Source organism: Chelonia mydas, chromosome 6 (genome assembly GCF_015237465.2).
Source record: "Chelonia mydas isolate rCheMyd1 chromosome 6, rCheMyd1.pri.v2, whole genome shotgun sequence".
NCBI lineage: Eukaryota > Metazoa > Chordata > Testudines > Cheloniidae > Chelonia > Chelonia mydas.
In genome coordinates this window covers 82,818,075-82,840,937 of record NC_051246.2, presented here as the reverse complement: position 1 = coordinate 82,840,937, position 22,863 = coordinate 82,818,075, and the positions used below count along the sequence as shown (strand labels likewise).

At 38.7% G+C, this 22,863-nt stretch overlaps 1 long non-coding RNA gene across 1 annotated transcript in view; it reads left to right on the top strand.

Annotated features, from left to right (window-relative positions):
• LOC122466236 overlaps positions 1-22,863 on the top strand; it is an 89,842-nt gene that overhangs the window by 4,775 nt on the left and 62,204 nt on the right. The window contains exon 2 of the long non-coding RNA XR_006291604.1: positions 8,978-9,088. This is a non-coding gene — a long non-coding RNA (uncharacterized LOC122466236). The remainder of the gene's footprint in view (positions 1-8,977; positions 9,089-22,863) is intronic.

The following is a 22,863-nucleotide window of genomic DNA, read 5'->3' as shown; positions in this document are numbered from 1 at the left end:
TTCCCTAGAGCTGGAGATAGGCAAATCCACCTATCAAAAGAACATTTTGTTTCCATATCTATCCCCCTCCACCCAATGTCTCTCTCAAACCACACACTTGTCGTAGCCCATTACAGTATTATTATCCAAGCTTGCAATGGCAAGTCCAAAAGGACTTTGGCTCCATAGTACAGTTTTTATTGAGAAGCTGGTCTACCCTAGACATGACTCCAGGTTGTGCTATTAGTCTCTATCATTTTTACAAAAGGTAAAATCCACTATAGAGAATCACACAAAAATAATGAATTAGTGTGTAATTAGCCTGTGGAATGGACTGCTACAGGAAAGAACTGTGGTAATTAGCTTAGTAAAAATATGTCAAGAATTAGACATATAGGTCCAGCTCTGGCTTCAGTGGGAATTTCATCTGTGAAACCAAGGGCAGAATCCAGCCCATACAGTATATATGAAGGAATAGCATCCCATTTACATGAGTTAGAAATAGAGATGGGAAGGAAATGTTTTTCCCATCCTGTGAAAAATGTTGTGATTTTTGAATTTTTCTCATTCTGAAGTGGGATGACATCAAGGCCATTTGAAAAAAAATTTTCAGGAAAAAAAATTAGATTAGCTGCCCCTGTGATAGCCAATAGACTGTGGTGAGGACACACATTATATATATATATGGGACCCAGTTCAAATCCCTGCTCAGACTGATTTCAAAAAGGGGACTTCAATCTGGGTATTTCACATCCTCAGTGAGGGTTCTAAGCACCAGGCTAAAGGGGTGGTTTTTTTCTGCTTTTGACTAGTGATTCTATCATAGACCTGAGAAACCTTCCTGATGAAAGTTTTGTTGAAGACAGAATCCTTGTGAAAGGTTTCAGTTTTGACGATTCTGCATCTAAAATAAAATTGTCAGAAAAATCCCAACCAGCTCTAGTTAAAATGTTACTTAGTGGCTTTCTGAGTTTTGCAGTACCTGAAAACCTTGCAAATGTTTATCCTCACAACTCCCCCAAGAGGGAGAAAATGTTATTTTCCCCATTTTACTAGGGATGGTACAAGGAACTGAGTCACAGACAGATTAAGTGACTTGCCCAAGGTTTCAACAGAAGTTTAAGGTAGAATCAGAACATAGATCTCCATAGTCCATGTTGCAATGCCTTAACCACAAGACCAGGCTACTAACAAGTCAATGCTACTAACCTTTATGCATTGGGGGTAAGGTCACCAGTTACTTTCAGGAAGTCATTCCCTCACATAGTCTAATACTGCTGATTGAGGTGTACTACATAGACATTTCCTTCCTTTTAGGTGTGTGACATTGCCTACTGTTAGAGTCAGGGATTTTCAAAAGTGTGTGCCTCAACTAAAGGGGCCTAACTTGAGACATCTTAAGGGCCTGATTTTATAGGGCTGGTGCTCAGCACTTCTGAATATCAGGCCCCTATAAAGTTCTCAGATTGGGCACCCAAAAATTTGAGGTATGGAAAATCACTGATCCCTTTTAAAAGTTTGGGCCAAGATACCCTTTGGATTAGATTAGTTGTTTCCAACCTGTGGCCCGCAGACCCCTGGAGAGCCATAGACAATGCCTATGATATTCAAAGGGGTCTGCTCCTCCATTCAAAATATTTTAGGGGTCTGCAAATGAGAAGAGGTTGAAAACCACTGGATTAGATGAACCATTGATCTGTTCCAGTATGCAGTTCCTGTGTTCATGTGTCGAGCATTGCCTCTGGCTTGTGATTAGATATGAGCCCAAGCTGCAAAATTTGGGTCCAAATGTTAATTTCCTCAAAATTTGGGGATTTGGAATCTGGGATTATAGCTGGAGCCATCTCTGTCTATGAACAGCAGTTACATTTATGTCCAATATTTATTAAATATAAAAGTAATCAGTGAAGAATTTCTGGAAAAATCTGCAATGGAAAAAAATTACTTTTCCAAAAAAGAACCAAATAAACATACATCTTATAAATTATTTTCTAAAACTTTATTAAATAAGGTATTATTTAATAAACTGCCTTTCTGTTTACAAATGCCTTACCAATGTCAATTAGTTTTTTTAAATTTATCTCCCTTCTATGTTGTTGTAGTTCTAAAATAAATGTGTAAACATTTAACAAGGTTTCAGGGGGCAAAATGAGTTAAGCAAATTGCCACCAGGAGATGGCACCATTAACAAAATAATTTGAGAGCCACACATAAGCTCTTTGCAGCCATCTGTATGTCTGAATGCATTGGCAATCCCAGGTGTTCAGTGTGGGCCTGAAATGGCAAATCATTCATCTGAGCAGTCCTTACAGGTGAGTGGTCCCAGTGATGTCAAAAGGACCACTTGTGTGACTAGTGACTGCTATGTTTGGGTTTTCAGTTCAAGCCCTGCATCAGCATGTAAAATGCTGAAAAAGAATCAACAAAATCACTCAATGGTCTTTTCATTTCAGATTAGCAAATTCTAATTTGCAAAACGTGACTGAAAATGCATTTCCTAATTTCCTTATCCTTTTGTTCCATGTTAACCTGGATAGGCTGACCCTGTATTGCCAGAATAAGTGTTTCTAAATCCTCAAGAATTGATTATGTGAAATAGACTAACTGCAATTAAAGGTAAAAGAATAAAATGCAGGGATTCAGTTTAGAAGAGGAGCTTGGAAAAACTGCATTATTTGGAGACACTGGAATCAACCTCAATAAATGTTATTAAAAATATTCTAGTTTTATTTAGAAGGATCTTTTTTCAGATGAAATGACCAAGAATTGAAACATAATGGTCCTGTGACTGTAAGTTTACTGAACCCCTGTGAGCAGAACACCCAGTCAGCAAGTTAAGATCAAAACTTCTGCTGACTGTAAATAAGGTCAGGATTTCACGCATTGACTTTGAGTCAGCAGGAGTTCTGTGTACAAAGCATATGCAGGATTGGGCCCCAGGTGTGAGAGGAAGTGAAATATTTGCCATGTGTTTCATTTCAGTTCAAGAGCCATTCAGTTTTGAATCCTTATGCTGAAGTAACTAATGTTTGAATACTCCATCCCTGCTTGGTATTTTTAAATAAACCGGGCCATAGTGCCTATCATGAATCAAAACAGCCGTTGAGGCTGGGAATATACTTGGACTGTAAGATACTTCCTTGTGATTCATGGTAGATGGTCTCATATATTTTGCTTTACCACCCTCCATGAAGCTAAATGTCAGGTATTTTGGTTTAGAGGACTCATTATATAGATTTAGTGTTAACAGCTTTATCTCTCTCTCCTCTATCCCTTCCTTCCGAAAAAACAAATGAACAACCCAACCTGCGTTAGTGATCTGTTGTTAAACTCACGTTTCTCACCTGCCGCAGCCCTACAGATAAATCTTTCATCTTCTGCAAGTGCAACCAGATATCAGTTAAAAAATAGGTTTTTACAAGAACTTCAGTAAGCTGTTCACAAGGTAGTCAAACTCTGGCAAACATGCTTAAAATATCCAGGCCCAGGATTCCTCTTGCCCATTAGGTTCATACTGAGCTTTTAGATGGCTGAGTAAAAGGAAGAAAAAGTAGTCTGGCATTCTGACTTTGTGATGGGCTCAGAGGACACAGAATGTGTGTGCGTGTGTTACTGCAGTCAAGCCAGAAGGTGACAAAGGTGAGGCTGACCATTGCATGGTCCATATTACACTTCTTCTGAAAAAGACAGATGTTGTCCCAGCCTCTCTAACCTGACATAGTCCTTGCAACTAGCAGCCTCACCTGCCCTGGTTTGAGTGCTGTAATTTTCTCTACTTGGGGCTCCATTTGTCAACAGCCGTGGCTAGTGCAGAATACAGCGGCCTGCCTCCAGGGTGGTGACCTCTGAGCGCAGAGCCTCTACACAGGCTTTTCATTCATTTCTGTGGGCAATTCAATATCCTGATGATTACATTTACAGCCCTGGATGGTCTTAGACCTACTCATTTGACAGATTGTGTCATACACTGTACCTCTTCTCAACTGTGAAGATTGGCAGAGAGGTTCCTACTGTTACTTGCCTCAGCTGAACAGACCGAGATGGGTGGCAGGACATTGTTAGGTGAAGGCCAGGGCCTTTGGGATTAGCTCCCCTTGGCAGAGCAAGTTCAAATGCAAATAGGCTTGTTGTGGACCCAGTTTATTTGCCTCCCTTTCAACCACTTGCTTACAACTAAAATTGTACAAAACAATGACAACTTCTATAATTAAAGATTAGCTAGATGGGGTGTTGCAGGCAGGTTGGCTGGAGAGGAATAGGGGTACATTGGTTGGGGGGTTGAGACTGAGTTTAGGATAGAGAAAAGAAGAGGTTTGAAGGGACAAGGGCTGGCTAGTTAGGGCAGCAGCTTGTCAGGGATGCAGCACAGAGGAATTCCCCAGCTGGGGGAAGCAATAGAACTGGAGCTAAAGAGAACGCAGAATAAATCTCCATTCAGAGACAATAGGAGTTGGGGAGTGGAAAGGGAGCAGTGAATAGGGGGTCATAAATTCATAGATTTTTAAGATCAGAAGGGACTATTATGATCATCTAGTCCTGCAAAATACACTGATACCTCCCCCTGCCCATCCCACAAACTTCAAACATCCCCTTGCCTCTGACACTACTGCACTGCTCATGCCTTCATGTCTCACCGCTGGTTGGTGGGAGACGGGGTTGTCTTGGCATTGGGTGGCTTCAAAACTCTAGGCAGAGAAGGCGACCAGGCTCTAACTCTTTACTTCCCTCTGGGAACCCCTAGCCTGGGGTCCTTGCACCCACATGTGCTGCAGCCTGTTGGAATTGGCCAGTTTGTCAGGGCATGAGTCCAACAATGTAAACTCTAGAGGAATCTAGTGATGTCTGTTATGTTTAGTATTCGATGGTTTTTCTGTAATCCCTTACTCCTGTGACTTGCCTATCTGATTTAATATGTCACTTCAGCACCTGACAGAAACTTGATGTAGTGACCATGCTAAAGGCCAGATGCATAGAGATGGAACAAACCAGAACACTTAAGACAGGAAATGTTTAATGGAGGCAGTCCTTAGTGCAGGTCTCACTGTACTCTAGACACTTATTGAAAAGTCATGCAGTAAAGTCATGCAGTAAGTCCAGGTAAGTTTCTTCTGTCTTCCTCCAGGTAAATCAATATACATGACATCCCTCTCCTGGTGTGTGTTTCATGTAACCTCTAATCAAGACTGCAAACTCCTAGATCCAGGGGCCTTTCTTCCATCTGTGAAGTGTCATGACCAGATGAAGAACTCTGTATAGCTTGAGAGCTTGTCTCATCCACTAACAGAAATTGGTCCATTAGAAGATATTACCTCACCCACCTTGTCTCTCTCATGAACACCTATGGCGATCATATATAATAACCTATAAATAATAGAATTAATGCCAGCTGTGGAAGACTTGTCATGCTCCTTCCCTCTCTCTCCACTATGACAAGCTGTTTAGTGTTAGAAAGCTGTAGATTCTAGGCTCTCTGGAACCAGAGAGGTAAAATCTCAGCAGGAATGACTTGGCCCTTCAGTCTTCCAAAGTATGTAAGTCAAGTAGTATGGTGGTTACCAGCTGTGGATCTTTAGGATGAGCCCAGCTCCTGTCAACTCTTCATTAAAGATCCCACTGCGCTTCAAGCAAGAGGTAAGGTGTAAAGGGGTAAAGCTTCTCCTCTCCCAATTTCACAATGTCGTTGGTTGTTGTCCTTATCCTGTGGAGAGCTGCATTTCAATAGTGCCACCTGCAGAGTGCTGTGAAGTAGGGCTGGTCAAAAATTTTCTGTCAAAACTTTGTTTGTTTTTTTCTTCAACTAAATGAAAATGTTTATCGACAGTGGCTGCTGTCCTGGAAGATTTTTTGACTTTTCATCAAAAAACCAAAAACTCTAAAACTAACACATTTTGGCTTTTGACCAAAACATTTTGGGTTTGTTTTTTGACAGAGTTGAAATTTTGAAAAGTTGAAATTACAGCTGTACTGTAAAGTGCTTTGGGATCCTCTTGTCTGCGATGGTTTTTGACTGAGGTATAAAGGTTTTCTTGGGATGACTGGATTACTCAGGAGTGAAGCCATGAGGTTAGGTAGGTCCTCACAAATGAGAAATATGTGGCTTGAGGAGGAAATGCTCTCTCGTAGCAGAAAGAGAAGAATGGGCTGGTAGGATGCACCTTTTGTAGCCAACATTTCACAGGTGGGGCAAATGAAGTGCTTGTTGACTCTAAAGCTTGGTCCTAGAATAGAGTCAGTCTAGAGACAGAATAAACCTTTTAAATTATCCATTCCATTCCATCTCCCTGCCAGTGTGGAAATCATAGACTCCAGAGATTTCAAAATCTGGATATCTTTAAACAAAACCAAACAAAGGTCAGGTCCACCTGTGTTGCAGAGTCCCACAGCTCTGCTTTTTCTCTCCTGTGGAAATGTAGAGCAAAGCATTAAAAACGGAAATCAAACCATTAGAGAATTGTCCTTCAGATGCTGGATTTATTTCCCCAGAATAGGGAAATAAATTGTAACTGCACTTTGCCAAAAGACATTGTGTGTATGGGTGTGAGTGTGTGAAAGATATTTGCTCACTGCTGCAGTCGATGTGTTCCTTTTCCTACCCCCTCCCTCTAACTTCTCTCTCTTTAAGCCTTGTAATTGCAGTTGGAGCGCTTTAACTTCCCTGCAAACCGACAAGAGATCAAAATCTGCGTCAGCTCCACATTATTTAACTGTCAAAAAAGGAAAAGATCTTTCTGATTTACTTGTCAAACTGTATATTTATCGGTGTCTTAGGAGGAAAGTCCTCATTAGTGAAAAGGTGTTAGTTAAAAAGGAGGAAACAAATCTGAAGTAGTGGTGGCCAAGTAGCTGGGGGGGGGGGGTATTTATTTATTTTGCTATGAGAAATAATGTCCTGTGTTGTAGGCAGGTCAATGGGACAGATCAGCGGTGCAGTAAAGGAGGTGCTAATTAAGACTCCCAGGTGAGGTAGGGAATCGATCCCAGCATGAATGAATGAAGAAGGAAGGAAGGAGAGGAAAAGACTGTGTAAGCGTGGAAGAGGAAATAAAGACTTGAGGGGCTGAATTAAGGTATACCTGGACCCTTGCCTAATCTTACCTAGATAGCCCGCAAAGCAACTTGTGGCGTGTGCCTATCAAATTTAGAAGGTAGAGCAGTGGTAAATTTCAGAGTAGCAAATTTCAAGCTCTCATTTGCCCATTATCGCTGCTTCCCAGAACAGGCTGGGTATCTCAGAGCAGCTTCTACCTTCTTGTGTGTCCACAAATTACAAAGGGGAAAAAAAAATGTATTTGCTACCCTATGGACTTCCAGCTAAACGACGCACTGCCTGATTTGCTCGCTTGCAAAAAATGCCGAGTGCTGCTATTCATTATTCGTGTTGCGGTGGCCCCTAGAGGCCACCAATTAAGGAGCAAGGCCCCAGTGTGCGAGGCACCGTCGTATAACGAAAAGATCATCTCTGCCCCAAGGACTTTGCAAGCGAAGTGGCGGAAGACTTGAAATGTTCCAGGCATTCTCTTTACCATTGCAGACAAGGCGTCCGGCAGCGTTATAAAAGGAGCTGAAGTGTTTGCTGTGCACGCGCCTTTATTCCACAAAGAGCACGGCTTTTTATATATATATATATATATATATATATATATAGAATTGGGAGCTATTCCTGCACATGCCTGACAAGCAACAAACGTTCACACTCCCTTCCTATCAGCACAATTTGTTTTCACCACTTTATCCTAAGAACTAAAAGTGAAGTAAGCTAATAAAACTCATTAAAGTCAGAAGTTTGGTAACTACTGCCATTAGCATATGTAGAAGTTTTTTCTTCTGTGTATTAGCACCACCAATGCTAGGCTGATGTTTAGCAAAGAGCACCTGTCAAAACAAAAGAAGAGCTTCACACCTCGCAATTTTAAGCCCCAGGTAAGAAACTCAGCCTGGTGGATCGGCGAAGAGGAAGAGGTTGCAACCTGAAACAAGAAAGAACTGGAGCAGAGTAAATGAGATCCCTCTGGGTATCAAAAGGCTTTTGTTTGACACGATTAAACCCTCTTTGTTTCATTACATACATCACTGCAAAAACAAACAGTCAGATCAAGATAAAGAGCTCGCAACACTTCTTTCTCTCCCCCCTCCCAATTGCAATTGCGACCTCTTTAGTGGACAAGCTTAAAAGCACTGACTTTACTCAGATAAAATTGATGAGACCTGAAGAGCAGGTGTACCAGGGAGCTTTTGGTGTTTTTGTTTTTTTTTTTTAAGCGTGGAGCACTTATGTCAATGACCTGATCAAATGATAAGCAAGCTCTCTTCCTTTGCTTTCTAATTAATTTTTCTCTCTGTGTTGAAAGGAGTGTCTTAGAATCGCATGAAACCCATGAAAAGGTTTAATCCTGGACACCAATAGAAACACACACAAATAATGCCCTCAAGGGAAAACAACCATTGTTGCAGGGTCCTGGGTAGTATGAGCTCCAACATGGTTGCAACAGTGTTTCGACTTGCTCATAGTTTTAAGCCAAACATCTACTTTTAAAAAATTGCTCTTATTTTATTGTTACACAACAGAGTTCCTTGCCCTAAACAAAACAGGGATATTGTCAGTATGCTGGCTACATAAAGCTGACAGAAGCTGGGAGCGGATAGATTCACAGTTTAATTATCTCTTTTGAGTCAGTAACATCATTAGAAGTTTATTACCTTCTACTGTATTGTAATGTAATTGGCTTTCTTTACAAATTCTGATCTCTGCCTGCAGACATCTAGTGCAGTTCAGTGAGGTAGTGACCAGATCAAATGACATTTTACAAGGACATCGTCTGCATCTATATAATAGACATCATTCTGTGTTTTTACTTTTATTGAAAGGCAAGAGTTGGCTTCAGCTGAATGTGTTTTCAATAGTATGTAGGTGCAAGAGGTGAAGAGTAGAGATTTGTGCTTTTATTGCAGAAAGGCTGATCTGGAAAGACCAGTGATATAACATGCCATTTTTTTTCAGGCTCTGCAGTGGAGGTGAGAATCTGAATAAATATATCTTGCAAACTACTGAAAGTTTATTGACTCCACTTAGAAAAACTGCACAAGACCTGGGATTGAATTCATTGTTGAGGTACGGTGTAGAACTGATTGCATTAACAGTTTGCATTATTACAGTTGAATTGCCACTTATGGAACATATCTGTTTAGACAGCCTAGGTATGTTGGTTGGGGTGAGGAAAATTGTAAATTGCAGCTTTGTGATAAGCTTGGGAAAAGAGAAAAGATCGACCAGTCTGATGATTACTCATTTTCATGGTGGTTTCCTTTAATTGAAAGAATAGGTTTCCACAAGCATGCCTTACTGTGTTTATTTATTCTTGTATATACGTGCACACACCTGGGTGTGAACAGCTCTTGTCTTTTTTGACTTTGGTGATCTTCATTGTAAGCACTTCCAATGTTTGCATTCTGTCTTTCAAGCTACTTTAGGGTACTGTCAATCTGTGCTAAAAATATGCAGGGGCACAGATTGACTTCTTAAAGTTGGATTGCAAATTCTTTAACTCCCGGTTGCAGAAATCTCTCACAATTTGTTGGAAACAGGCTAAGAATCTGATGCAGAATAAACAAGAATCAGAAGAATAGTGGGAGACCAAGGGTAAACCTTTCAATTTAATCAGCGGAGAGTGAACAGGGAAAAATGTAATCCTCTGTAGGCTAATTATTGAAGCTGAACTGGAAATACAAACTCTGTTTCTATGCTAATTATATATTGCATGTTAGTTTGATTTATAGGTTGGTAAGTGTCTGAACTGTAAATTTATTGACCTTTAACAATATATTCTTTTGATCAGCAGCTATCTCAAGTTCTAAACATGTCAAAATTTAAAAAACAATAATATTGAACATAAATTTATAAACTTAGCAAACTTACAGAATTGCTCAGACCTCACATAGGTCAAGATTGCGGTAACCTTAGTCATGTAGAATAGTGCCTTGCAACCTAATTTCAGTGGTGCGATAGCACAACTTCTGGCATAAGACGCTACTGACTGTGAGTAAAGATATTACAGTCTGGCCCATGATAACAATCTCAACACATTAATATGTACCATCTTCTCTCCACTTGAGAGAAATAAGGTGTGTGTGTGTTTGTTTTTTGGACTATATCTGGAAGTCTTTGGAGATGAAATTGTTTGTGTGCTCACATTATTCAGTTGTCTTTTTCAGATACCATGCAAAAACAAATAAATAAAATGCACTTGATCATATAAGCAGGTTATGGTCTCTGACCTGTTTTGAAATCAAATAAGAGTCAAATCTACCTTGGTGTGTCCACTGTGACAAGAAACCCGCATCCACACGACAACTATAACTATCTGGGACCAGTTTAGAGCACACTTGCGCATTAATCCAACCCCAATACAGTTAAATTTAGTACTTTAGTAACTGTGCCCCTGTAACTGGGTTAAAAACCTGGAGTGTCCAAGGCTTTAACAATTTTAACCATGTTGTAACTGGATCAGTGGATAACCATATTTTGACCAGATCCCCTATCTGTATCACTGTTGCAGCGTTGATGGGGCCTAAAGCTAGTGGTGGTGGCATGAAGGTGAAATTGTTGCAAGCCCAGCAGTGCTCAGAATATTTGCATTTATTTCAGTAATTTTCCACTATGTTGTGCTCTATCATTTATAGGAAAATACAATTAATATGGGCACTGAGATTGGAAAAAGATAATAGAATTTCAGTTTCTTGTGTTTTTGAGATGATGTCATATTCACTCTCTCTCAGAAGATGAACTCTATTCCCTTAGTCAAGCAGAGAATAAATACATTTTCAACAATTCCTTCTGAAAGGGAGGATAGCTCCATCAATGGCTATTAGCCAAGATGGTCAGGGATGCAACCCCATGTCTGGATGGCCCTAAACCTCCAAATGCCAGAAGCTGGGAGTGGATAACAGGGGATGGATCTTTTGATAAATTGCCCTGTAGTGTTCATTCCTGCTGAAGCATCTGGCACCTTCCACTGTTGGAAGACAGGATGCCAGGCTAGATGGACATAGGTCTGATCCAGTATGGCAATTCTTAAAACATGTTACTGGGCTGCTCTTCTGTCACAGATCCAGCCAAACTGTTAGTAAAGCATACATTTAAATAAATAAATAAAAAAGACAATGCTTAATTAGGCAAATTCAAATGATCATAGAATCATAGAATATCAGGGTTGGGAGGGACCTCAGGAGGTCATCTAGTCAACCCCCTGCTCAAAGCAGGACCAATCCCCAACTAAATCATATTTATTTCAGGTGTAATAACTTGGCTGTAATATAGCCGTAACCGTCAGGCAGGTCTGGATGTTCAACAAATACTATCTTTAGTCCTTTCCCGCAAATGATGACACAACCACTTGGTGGCTCTACATCATTTGCCTTTGCGTGTGGGAGAAGCAATTTTTGGCTTTTATATTCAGAATTTTGCTTAGTATTAAGAAGTTATAGGGAAAAAAACAGCTATTTAAAACCTACGGGGGGGTGGGGGAAGGCACAGAAACGCCATTTTAAAAAAAGAGTTATCGAGAGTGCCAATTATTTTTAAGCAAGGTAAAAAAAAATTACTTGCACTTCAATATTTATATTTGTATTTGTAATGAGAAAAAAGTTTTGTTTTTTTTTTTTTGGAAAAGGAAGGTGCAGAAAAGGGCACTGCTTTAGCTAAATATTGTACCTTAGAACATCAGTCATTTCCTTCTCAATAGTACTGAAAGGGTCTAATTTATAAGTTTTCCCCATTTTCCTGTTATGCTGGTTTGTAAGTTCTGACATTGCTACTGGTATGTTAATGAGAAGCTAGTGTTCCATTAAGAGTAAACCATATGCTCTACCGCATACTGTGAAAGAGAAAGCATATAATGTGACTGTTGCCTTAGTAACACATTAATTCATTTTGTCAGTGTTGGCACAGATCATTTCATTTATAAGAAAACAAGTATAATAGTTTACCACATCTATAATATTTACAGTGTTTCTGTTACAAAACAGTGACAAAATGAGTTTAAAAAATAGTGTTGGGATAATATCATTAAAATACAGAATTTGTGGTTAAAAAAAAAAATTTCCCCATACAAATTAAAGACAAGATTGGTGTAAAATTTCTTTTCCCATTTTAACTCCAAACTGTTTGCTTTTTTGCATATTTGTATTCTACTAATAACGTGTAAAAAAAATTTAGTCCATGAAAAACATAAGTGCATTAGCAGTTTTTAATGAACGTTAAGCAAAATATTTCATACAACAGTTTTGTTAAATTACAACCATTGTAAACCTAATCGTATGCTAGTGTGTTACTCATAACAAGGCTAAACATTTATCTAGTTTTATCTGTTCTTCCAAATGTTTCTTAGTATTCTAACACTCCTAAAATACTTAATTAAACCACTCCATTCCCTCAAATGAGTGTATTTTGTGTTTTATTCACTGAAAAGAACTAGTTATGTGTCTAGCTAAATAAATATAGTCCACTATATGCACAAGTAATACTTACTGTGAATTGAGACCATCCAAAGGCACGATAAGGAAAAGGGAGTTAGGGGGCAGGGGGTTAGGGTTAGGAACTTGCCTTTGGAGTCTGCACCTGCAGGAGAGGATATCAGCTCTACTCATCCTCAGGGCGTTCCACTCCTGTAGACACACATTCTTAGCAACAAACATTTTACATGTGTGATGCACACCAACCATACCAAAATAAAGAACATAGTATTTCAGGTATCTCTATCATGAAATACACATTTACTCTTATAACTGGTCTTGCATGCACACCCTCTACCCCACCCTTTATTTTATGGTTTGTCAAAGATGTTTATGGATGCTTGGACAACTGAAGGCATTCTACAAAAGGTGCAATACATCATGACTTGGTCATACAGTATAACAAGCCAGATTACCTTCTGAAAAATGCAACATAAAAAGACCTTTTTAAAATATCAATTGAGACCATCCTTAATATATGTGAGCCATTGCTGCTCCAGGGAGCATTTACTGATGAGTAAAAATAAAGCTGTAAACCTTGGGGAAAAGACCTCTTTCAATTGCAGGCATTCCAATAATGAAAAATTACTTTGTCATTATAAAATGGAGTTCAGATTTCTCCACTGAGGTACTCTAATATCCTTAGCTGTATCTGTATGTAAATCAAAGATGAATGAATACAGTAAATAACTGTGGGTGGGTCTTGAATACTATAGGCAATCAATTTAATTATCTTCCTTATTATGACAAAAGGGGGGGCAATTCTTGTAAGATGTAGTAATGCAGGTATGTTTCTGTATGGGAGGTACATATTCTTCTGAAAGGCCTTAAATCCCCCCTGCTGCTCACACATTTTTGCTAATTTCTAAAGTTTGATTTAAAAAAACCCCAAACTAAAATTTAAAACATATTTTAGCTACTGAAATTGAGGTCTTTATGTTAGCTTGTTAAATAAAATCACATGTTAGAAGCCTGTGTCACACTGGGTAAGATCACATATTTATGTGGAACACTTGCTTTTAAAAGACCATTTTTAATGTAACAAGGAAAACTAAGAAAGAAAAAAGCTTGTAGAATTTATGGATATATTACATTATAGTGCATTTTCATCTACATTTGACCCATACATTATGTATAAGGCCTGATTTTCCTCTTTTACTAGTGTAAATGAAAAGTAACTCCACTGAAGTAAATGGGGTTACATAGTATAAAATCAGTGTAATTGAAAGGAGAATCGAGCCCATAACGTGAAGATATGTGTAAATGTGAACGAGAGAATTTGAGTAAGCAAAGAAATATTGATTTATAGTCTGATCAAGGAGTTCTGATAATATCCTTTGCTGACCATGTAATCAACAATCAGTTTTTTTCTGATGTCATTAATATCTTGAGATGTTTCAGTAGCTTTCCTCGCATAGTTCTGTATTATCTTTTTTTGTGGGCAATACAAAATTAAACAAGATCGTTAAGTCTAAAGCTGACTGCGAAGAGTTACAAAGGGATCTCACGAAACAGGATGATTGGGCAACAAAATGGCAGATGAAATTCATTGTTGATAAATGCAAAATAATTCAATTGGAAAAAAATAATCCCAACTATACATACAAAATAATGGGGTCTAAATTGGCTAAAGAAGGAGATCATGGCGTCATCATGGATAATTCTCTGAAAACTTCTGCTCGTTATGCAGCATCAGTCAAAAAAGCAAACAATGTTAGGAACTATTACGAAAAGGATAGATCATAAAAACAGAAAATATCATAATGCCACTATATAAATCCATTGTATGCCCACATGTTAAGTACTGTGTGCAGTGCTGGTCACCCCAGCTTAAAAAAGATATATTAGAATTGGAAAAGGTACAGAGAAGGGCAACAAAGTGGTTAGGAGTATGGAACAGCTTTCATAGGAGGAGAGAGTAAAAAGACTGGCACTGTTCATCTTATGAAAGAGATGACTAAAGGGGGATATGATAAAGGTCTATGAAATCATGAATTGTATGGAGAAAAGTGAATAAGGAATTGTAATTTATCCCTACATGTAACACAAGAACTAGCGCTCACCTGATGAAATTAATAGGCAGCAGGTTTAAAACAAACAAAAAGAAGTACTTTGTCACAGAACAAACAGTCTGCCTGTGGAACTCATTGCCATAGGATGTCATGAAGGCCAAAAACATTACTGGGTTCAAAAGAAAATTACGTAAGTCCGTCAGTGGTCAGGGATGCAAATCCATGCTCTGGGTGTCCCTAAACCTCCAACTGTCAGAAGCTGGGACTAGACAACGGGCTGGATCGCTTGAAATTGCCATATTCTGTTCATTCCCTCTGATGCATCTGACACTAGTCACTGTCAGAAGACAGGATAGTTGGTTAGATGAACCATTGGTTTGACCCTGTGTCGCCATTCTTATGGATTGCATAAGTTAACAAAAATAGATATAATCAGGTCCCATGGGGGTAAAATATGATTTCAAATCAAAATGATCTTACCCCTCCCCATGTATATTTAGCACTCAAAATTCAATTTCAAGACATTTATGGAGTAAGTAGATGGTGGGCTTGTGAAATCAAGATGATTCAGCTATCAGAAAGCTTTATTTTTTTAATTGAATTCAAGTATTTTGTCCATCATTTTCTTACTAAGAATAAACATTTTATACTTTTAGGCTTAAATGTGAATTGCAAACCAGGTAATATAATAAGCAGCTCATTAATAGAAAGAGAATTCCATTGTGTGTAGATAAGTGAAATCCTAAATAGTATGAATGCAGCCTTTATTAATGATATCATGATAACTTCTTGGCCATTGTTTCAAGAGAAACCATAAACTTGGAGGTTTTTTTCACTCCTTATAACTATGTTGCACTATATGTTTACAAGGAAAAGCTACAAAACTGAAAGCTCAAAATCAATATTTTTTTCAAAAGTGACTATTGATTTTGGGTACTTCAATTTTTAGGTGCCTAACTTGATACACCTTTAAAGGGACATGATTTTCAGAAACCCACCTTAAGATGGGTAACCAAAATAGGTACCAAATATCATTAGTCACTTTGGAAATCTAGGCCCATGGGTCTCATTAGGTTAAATGCCTAATTCAGTTAGAATTCCTATTGGTGTGTATAAAAACATCTTCTGTATTTTCCACAGTATGCATCCGATGAAGTGAGCTGTAGCTCACGAAAGCTTATGCTCAAATAAATTGGTTAGTCTCTAAGATGCCACAAGTACTCCTTTTCTTTTTGCGAATACAGACTAACACGGCTGTTACTCTGAAACCTACTGGTATCAATGTGACTTTCAAACGAGTTCAGAATGCAGTGAGTGGGCCTAGAACTTTGCAGACTGGTTTATAAGTACATTAACTGTTCAGTGCCTCTACAGTTCAGTAAGAATACACACTTTTAATGGTTCTGTATTAACAGCTTGTCAAACATTTCAGAGTTGGACACCATATTATATGCTTCTGCTAACACCTGAGTGCTATATATTCATAGTTAATATTTACATAGTTAATATTACATAGTTAATATTCATAGTTAATATTTAGCATGAGTATAAAATAAACTGTACTGATTTTTCACCACATCTGCACAGAGACAGTGGAAAAAAGAGAGAACCTTCTTATAAAATGCTTGGGGAAATTTAGAGAGGAACAAAGATTGAAATATTTGACCTTTTTTTCTGTGGGTACCAAGCAGGTGGTGAAATGTAAATGGACAACTCAACCCTCCTAGTAGTTGAAAAATAGGGATGTATCACATAATAGCTAAGCTCTCTATTCCTGGGAAAGTGTGTATGTACAACTTATAATTCAAGGTGCTTTGCTCCAGTCTGGGCCCCAGCTAGTATACCTCCATCTCGCACATGCATCATGACAGGAGCATATATAATTGTATCTCATTGACTTACTTGCTTCTGCAGGTTAGGCTAGATGGAAGCACTAGTATGGAGGGACTAACCTAAAGATAGTTTCAAACCTTGAAAAGTGCATGATCCATTTTTGGTACTTGAAAAAATGTCTGCCTTGAGTTATAACTAGTATTGGGTGGTTTTCAGTCTGAATCTCTGTCATTGAATGATAGGGGATCATAGACTATCAGGGTTGGAAGGGACCTCAGGAGGTCATCTAGTCCAACCCCCTACTCAAAGCAGGACCATTCCCCAATTTTTGCCCCAGATCCCTAAATGGCCCCCTCAAGGATTGAACTCACAACACTGGGGTTAGCAGGCCAATGCTCAAACCACTGAGATATCCCTTCCCCCTGTGGGATGATGGCTGACAACTAGAAATAAAAGAGGAAGCCTTGGAAAGGCTAAAGCTGCTTAAGTCTGATGCAGAATTTTTTAATGGATGTTGTTCTCCAGCCTATGTCAGGGTAAAACATCTGCCTTGTGACATGTCTTGCAGATATATCCACAATGGCATGTAGCACAGTAGAGCTAGTCCTATCTGGAACACAGCATTTTATGTTGATGTGACAACCATATCCAGAAGTTTATTTCGATTTAAGTGGTAGTTGGGATGAATCTTCTGCAGTGGTAGAAAGCGTAGCCTAACAACTTGTAATACATTCTCCTATCCCCCCGTGAGCTGTATCTTTTGATATGGAAATTAGATGGAACAGGCAGTTGTATAACCTAGGAAGCATTGTACTTTTGTCTTTACAAAAGTATGGTGGTCATGCTAAGCAGGGTCCCTGTGTCTCTAACAATGCCAGCAGCAACACTGAGGGTACATTCTGAATGAAAATATAGCTACTGAGCATTTCCAAAGGCACAAGCCTAATTTGGATGCAACATTTTGATCCCTTATGACAAAACTGTTATAATATATTGCACCCAGAGGCCTCAGTCAGGATCAGGGCCCAGCAAGGTAGGCACTGTATAGAGTCCTAGAATTTAAGGCCAGAAGAAATCCCTAGATCATCTAGTCTGACCTCCTGTGTGTCACAGGCCATCAACACCACTCAGTGCCCGCATACTAAACACAACAACTGGAATTAGACCACAGTATCACAGCTCACAGGAGACTACACCAGTGTTTCCCAAACTTGGGACACCAGGGAAAGCCCTGGTGGGCTGGGCCAATTTGTTTATCTGCTGTGTCCCCAGGTTTGGCCAATCGCGGCTCCCGCTGTGTCCCGCGGTTCGCCGCTGTAGACCAATGGGGGCTGCGGGAAGCGGCTCAGGCTGAGGGACATACTGGCTGCCGCTTCCTGCAACCCCCATTGGCCTGCAGCGGCGAACCATGGCCTGTGGGAGCCACGATTGGCCGAACTTGAGGACGCGGCAGGTAAACAAACTGGCCCGGCCCGCCAGGGGCTTTCCCTGAACAAGCAGTATCCCAAGTTTGGGAAATACTGGACTAGACTACTATGTGCCACAGGAAAAGAATAGGAGGGACTGAGATGCACCAGTGCTAGAGGCCCCTGCAATTGCAGGGAAATAGGAGACATAGGAAGAAACTGCCCCTGCTGGAAAAAATGTATAATCTAATTCAAGATAAGATGCAACAAGTGGATGTAGCAAACTGAGGGAGGGAAGAAAAGGGTTGACAGCTCTAGGAACTCGTGGCTACACAGGCCAGCTATGTGCATAATTAGCAGATTGAGTCATTTAAAAATATATATAAATAAATATCAGTAAACAACACTAGATGGTGTGGAAACTCCTGAAGAGAACATAATATTTTGTCAACGCTGAGAACAGACATCTTCACACTTCTCAGTATAAGAAAGTTGGGGGCATGCTTACCATGGTAATATTTTCTTTTTTTTTTTTACTGTCAATGTAAAGTCAGATTGAGTCTTTTGGGGTAATTCTGCCATCCTCTAAACTGGTGAGATAGGACCCAAACGATCTATGGGCTCATTTGCACTCAGAGCTGTGCAAATGTGATAGCTACTTTTACTGTGTGTGTTAATGGAGCACTGGTGTTTCACTAGTCTCCTTTGCACTCAGTGCCCAAATTAGGATGGGGAAAAGGGCTGCTTTTCTATAGGTGGTATAATGACCATCACCAGAACAATACAGAAAATCCTCTTGTAACTTAAGGATATGGCATATTAGCACATAACAGTGCAAAGCAAACTGGTTTTTTTAATACGATAAATATTGTTGACGTAGCTTTGTTGTTAAGATCTTTACCCAGACATAATGTTCCAGCAGATAAACAGCATAATATGCATCTTTTCTTTGTTTAATGATATACTTGCAATAATGTAGTGAATTAAATCAGTGCCTGATGCATCTGTAGGGTGCTATTTCTTTCTAGGCAGAGAAACGTAAATTACTGGAGTGCTATATAAGATGGGAATTTCTTGTTAAGCTCAGAAAAAGATGAGTACACTATTCCCCTTTTGGCCAAGTGTCCAAAAAGAATTGCAAGAGGGGAGGTGTGTAAATAAATAGAAAATATTCATAGTGTTTTGTGTTGGTTAGTTCAGTGAAATCCATCACAAATGCTGTGTGTGTTTATTGCTGAATGCAGAATAAGTGGACCTATATAATTCCTAAATTACCAGTCACTGGACTGTCTGAAATGGTTTTGTACATCTTTAGACTGCCTTACTTTAATCCTGTATACAGTTGGTGTTGTTTTAGTGCCTTGGAATACATGTTCAATATACTCATAAAGAAATAGTCAGGTGGAAGGAGGGGAACTCCAGGTTTCCTTTTTCTATATATTAGAGTGATATTCATGACATATTAGATGATGGTATTCTATGTTAAGAGTAAAATATTGCAAATTTGCTTGGGTTGAAATGGAGCTGGATGGTGCAAAATGCAGCTTTACATTTGCTCCTCAGTATAAAATTGAGGAAAATTAGTAATGCCTCCATGATCCTAAGGCCTGATCCAGCTCCCACTGAAGTTTCCCATTGACTTTAGTGGGAATTTAGCCAGGAGCCTACACTGGTTGTCAGTAAACCATCAGATTCAATTCCATGCTTTGAGCAGGGGATTGGACTAGATGACCTCCTGAGGTCTCTTCCAACCCTAATATTCTATGATTCCAAAGAATTTGTTATGGAAAGCTCTTAATTTTCTAGACCCCGTGTACTGTAGAGCTAATGTCTCACTCCACAAGGTAGGCTGTATTGTTCTTGCTCTCTGTTCTGAGGCTTCACTAGATCAGGCTGGAGTAGGATGTTCTTGCTTAAGGACCCTCCTCTATGGAAATTCATCCCCGAATATGTCCACCAGAGGGACTATTCTAAGGAAAATCTCTAACTACACAAACAAATCTAGGGAGCAGAAAAGAGTGTATCTGAGGTGGAGATTTTTCAACTCTTCTTATAATCAGAGGCAGGGAAAATGGTTTTATTATCCACAAATTTCAATTTCAAAATTCCAGGAACCAGGGAGCAAATCCAAGAATGGGTGAGTATGTGTCATAGCGAGATAATTTCACCAGTTAATAAAATCTAACAGATCAGGTAAGAGAACCGCCCAACAAATAGAATATAATTAGACAATTCTATACTCTGTGACGATAATGAAATGAAATTCTGTTACAACTCAAAGAACTAACTACTTTTTTCAAATGCATATTCATTTTCCCGTTTACGCAGAAGATGTTAAAATAGGCCCTATTCCATCGCAATCGTTGTAGCTTTTTTAAAGTTGCAGTGCAAGGTTAATTGCAGTCCAAACGGTCTATTTTGGCCTTTGTTCTAACCATTTTTATATTTCATATGGTCTGGGAGGTTTGGCTTGTTTGTTTTTTGGCCAACTTTTTAGTTTTCTATATCATCACCAGAAAACAGCCCTTTGAACTATTGGCCCCATCTTTATTTTAATTGTTTTCTATCTTTTGGACAGCACCCAGATATACCGTAATGTACTATACTGGTGTAAAGTTTTTCTTTGAAAAAGGTACCTAACATATATGTCTCATAGTAGGCTTTTTAGGGCCATGCGAGCTAGTAAGTGTTGGCTAATGCCAAGAGTTGGATGCTTACCCTAAAATCTCAGGCCCTCTACCTCCCCAAAAAAAAGTACTCAGAGGGAGCCCAACTAAAATAAATCTTTGATCCTTAAAATTACCATTTATTTATTTTCTTTGAGGATTTCGGCATCCTTTGGCTGAACTGCTGTGCTCGGTATGGAGCAAGTGTAAAATCAAAGGTAAAAAGACTTGCATTTCTGCAGACCGTCACGAGAGGGCATTTATGGACTAACTCTAGACTTCTTTCTATACTTTCTGTAGAAACACTGAGAAACATCCCAAATTGCATTATATTGATATGAAAATTTAAAATGCTGCTTTACAAAAAAGAAAAGGAGGAGAGAAGGGGACACACAAGCATGTTTTGACTTAATGCTACATTTCAAAATAGAGATGCTGACCAATGGTTATACTGGCTATTCTGAAATGATTATTTTCTTTCTATTGTACATTGTAGGTATTTCAAACTTACTTTGTCACAAAACGTTGAAAAGAAGGTAATGAAAAGAGAAAACAAATTGAGAGAAAATAAACATTTGTATCCATACTCTGTCAGCATTAATTTATCTAAAATTTGAAGGGAGAAAAGCTCATAATTTTTTTAGGACTGTTGCAGTTAAAATAAAACAAATTAAAAAAAATGATTTCAACTTCTGTGCCGATAGACAAGCTAATTAATATTCTTAAATATCAGCCTCTCAAGGAATATAATCATAAATGGTCTAATAAAATAACAAAAAGTTTGGAGAAATTATTAGCAATCAGGTAGTGCAAGCTAACATGATGCAAAATAGTAGGGCTAAGTCCATAAAAATATATTTATATAACAGTTAAAAGACTCTGATCAAGTTCTGATTGAGTTCCCAATGGGGTAAGAATCCAGCAGCATTGTTAGAAATGTCTTGCACATCAGGTGAAATTTCTTTTGAGGGAAGGTATACAGAACATTGGTGCAAAATACAGAAAAGTGTTCAGCAGCATGGATTGCAAATATTTCAACAGGATGATACCTGGGAAAGTGAACTAAAAACTCTTCTAAAGCATATTGCTGAAATCTACCATAGTAACATGATTCTAAACTGGATAATTAGAGCAGTAAATGCTAAATTATTGCAGTATTTTTAAAATAAAGCAATAGGCAAAAACGGAAAAGTAGGAAAAAAGCAACATCTGTGCAGCTGAGTGAAAAAACCCTAAATATTAGGTGAAGTAGGGGCCCTGGTTCTGCCTGCTGTTCCACATAGGTAGAACCCTATTGAAGTTAATAGGACTTTGTGCCAGAAGTGGGGTATGCCCATACAGAACAGATTGCAGGATTGGGGCCAAGAATATTATTTTAGCAAATATGGGTGCTCATTTTAATATTGCCCATTGTGCAGCTTTATCATACATGTAACAGCTTTTATCTGGAAAAAAAAAAGAGCAGAAATTGACTTTGGTAATAAAACATTTAAGGGTGAACTCTTTTTTGCTGGATATATATAATGCAAACTGCCAGTCAAAACATGCTTTTCCTTGGTATCAGGATAAGATGAATTTTCTTTTCTTTTCTTTTTCTTTTGAAAAACTTATATTTTGGCTATTGCAAAAACAAATGATCATTTTCATTTATAATCCAATGCTTACAATAACCAACCCTACTGATATAGTTCAAAATCTTGTCCACACAACCCAAGTGTTTTGTGGTTTTGTTTAATGCACAGTCACTCTTCAGGAGTCCATTGCCAGTGAGTGTGAAACAGTGAACAGTAAACCTTCAAATCTGCTCTTGCATATCTTGTGGACTGATGTAGACATTACTTCAAGCATGTGAAGATCTAGTTCCGTTGAATGATTTTTCATTTATATACAGTGCTGATCAGAAACTTAAAGCAGAAGAACAATAAAAAAACAAACACAACAACTGCATCTCAAATTCATAAAGTGATACAATGCCAATTAAAGGACACAATCCCCTTTCAATATCTCAGATATCAGCCTCTATTCCATATATCTTCTCGGACAAAACCTGAATAAATATATGCAGTATGTCCTGAAATTCAGCAGAATCAGCTTCTTGCAGAGTGCTGTGTGGAATAAGTTCCAGAACTGAGGACTCTTCATTGAGAATGCCCTGCTCCTCCCATTTAATCCTGAAGGTTCAGGTGGTCTCAGATACATGGGGAGAGTCTTTCTGCAAAGTAGCTACATACCAAACTATCCACAGCTTTGTAGTTCAGCCCAGAACCATGAATAGCATACACAAAGGAAACAGCTATATTGCACCTGTTAATCCAATTCAATGAAAGTGCAATTGCACCACTGGTAGAGAACAACGCACACCATATTATTTTCCACTTTGGACCTAGTATATGAAATCAAACATTTGCTCTGAAGCTGAATTATAAACAACAGATATCATTCCTTGTTAAAACTAAAATT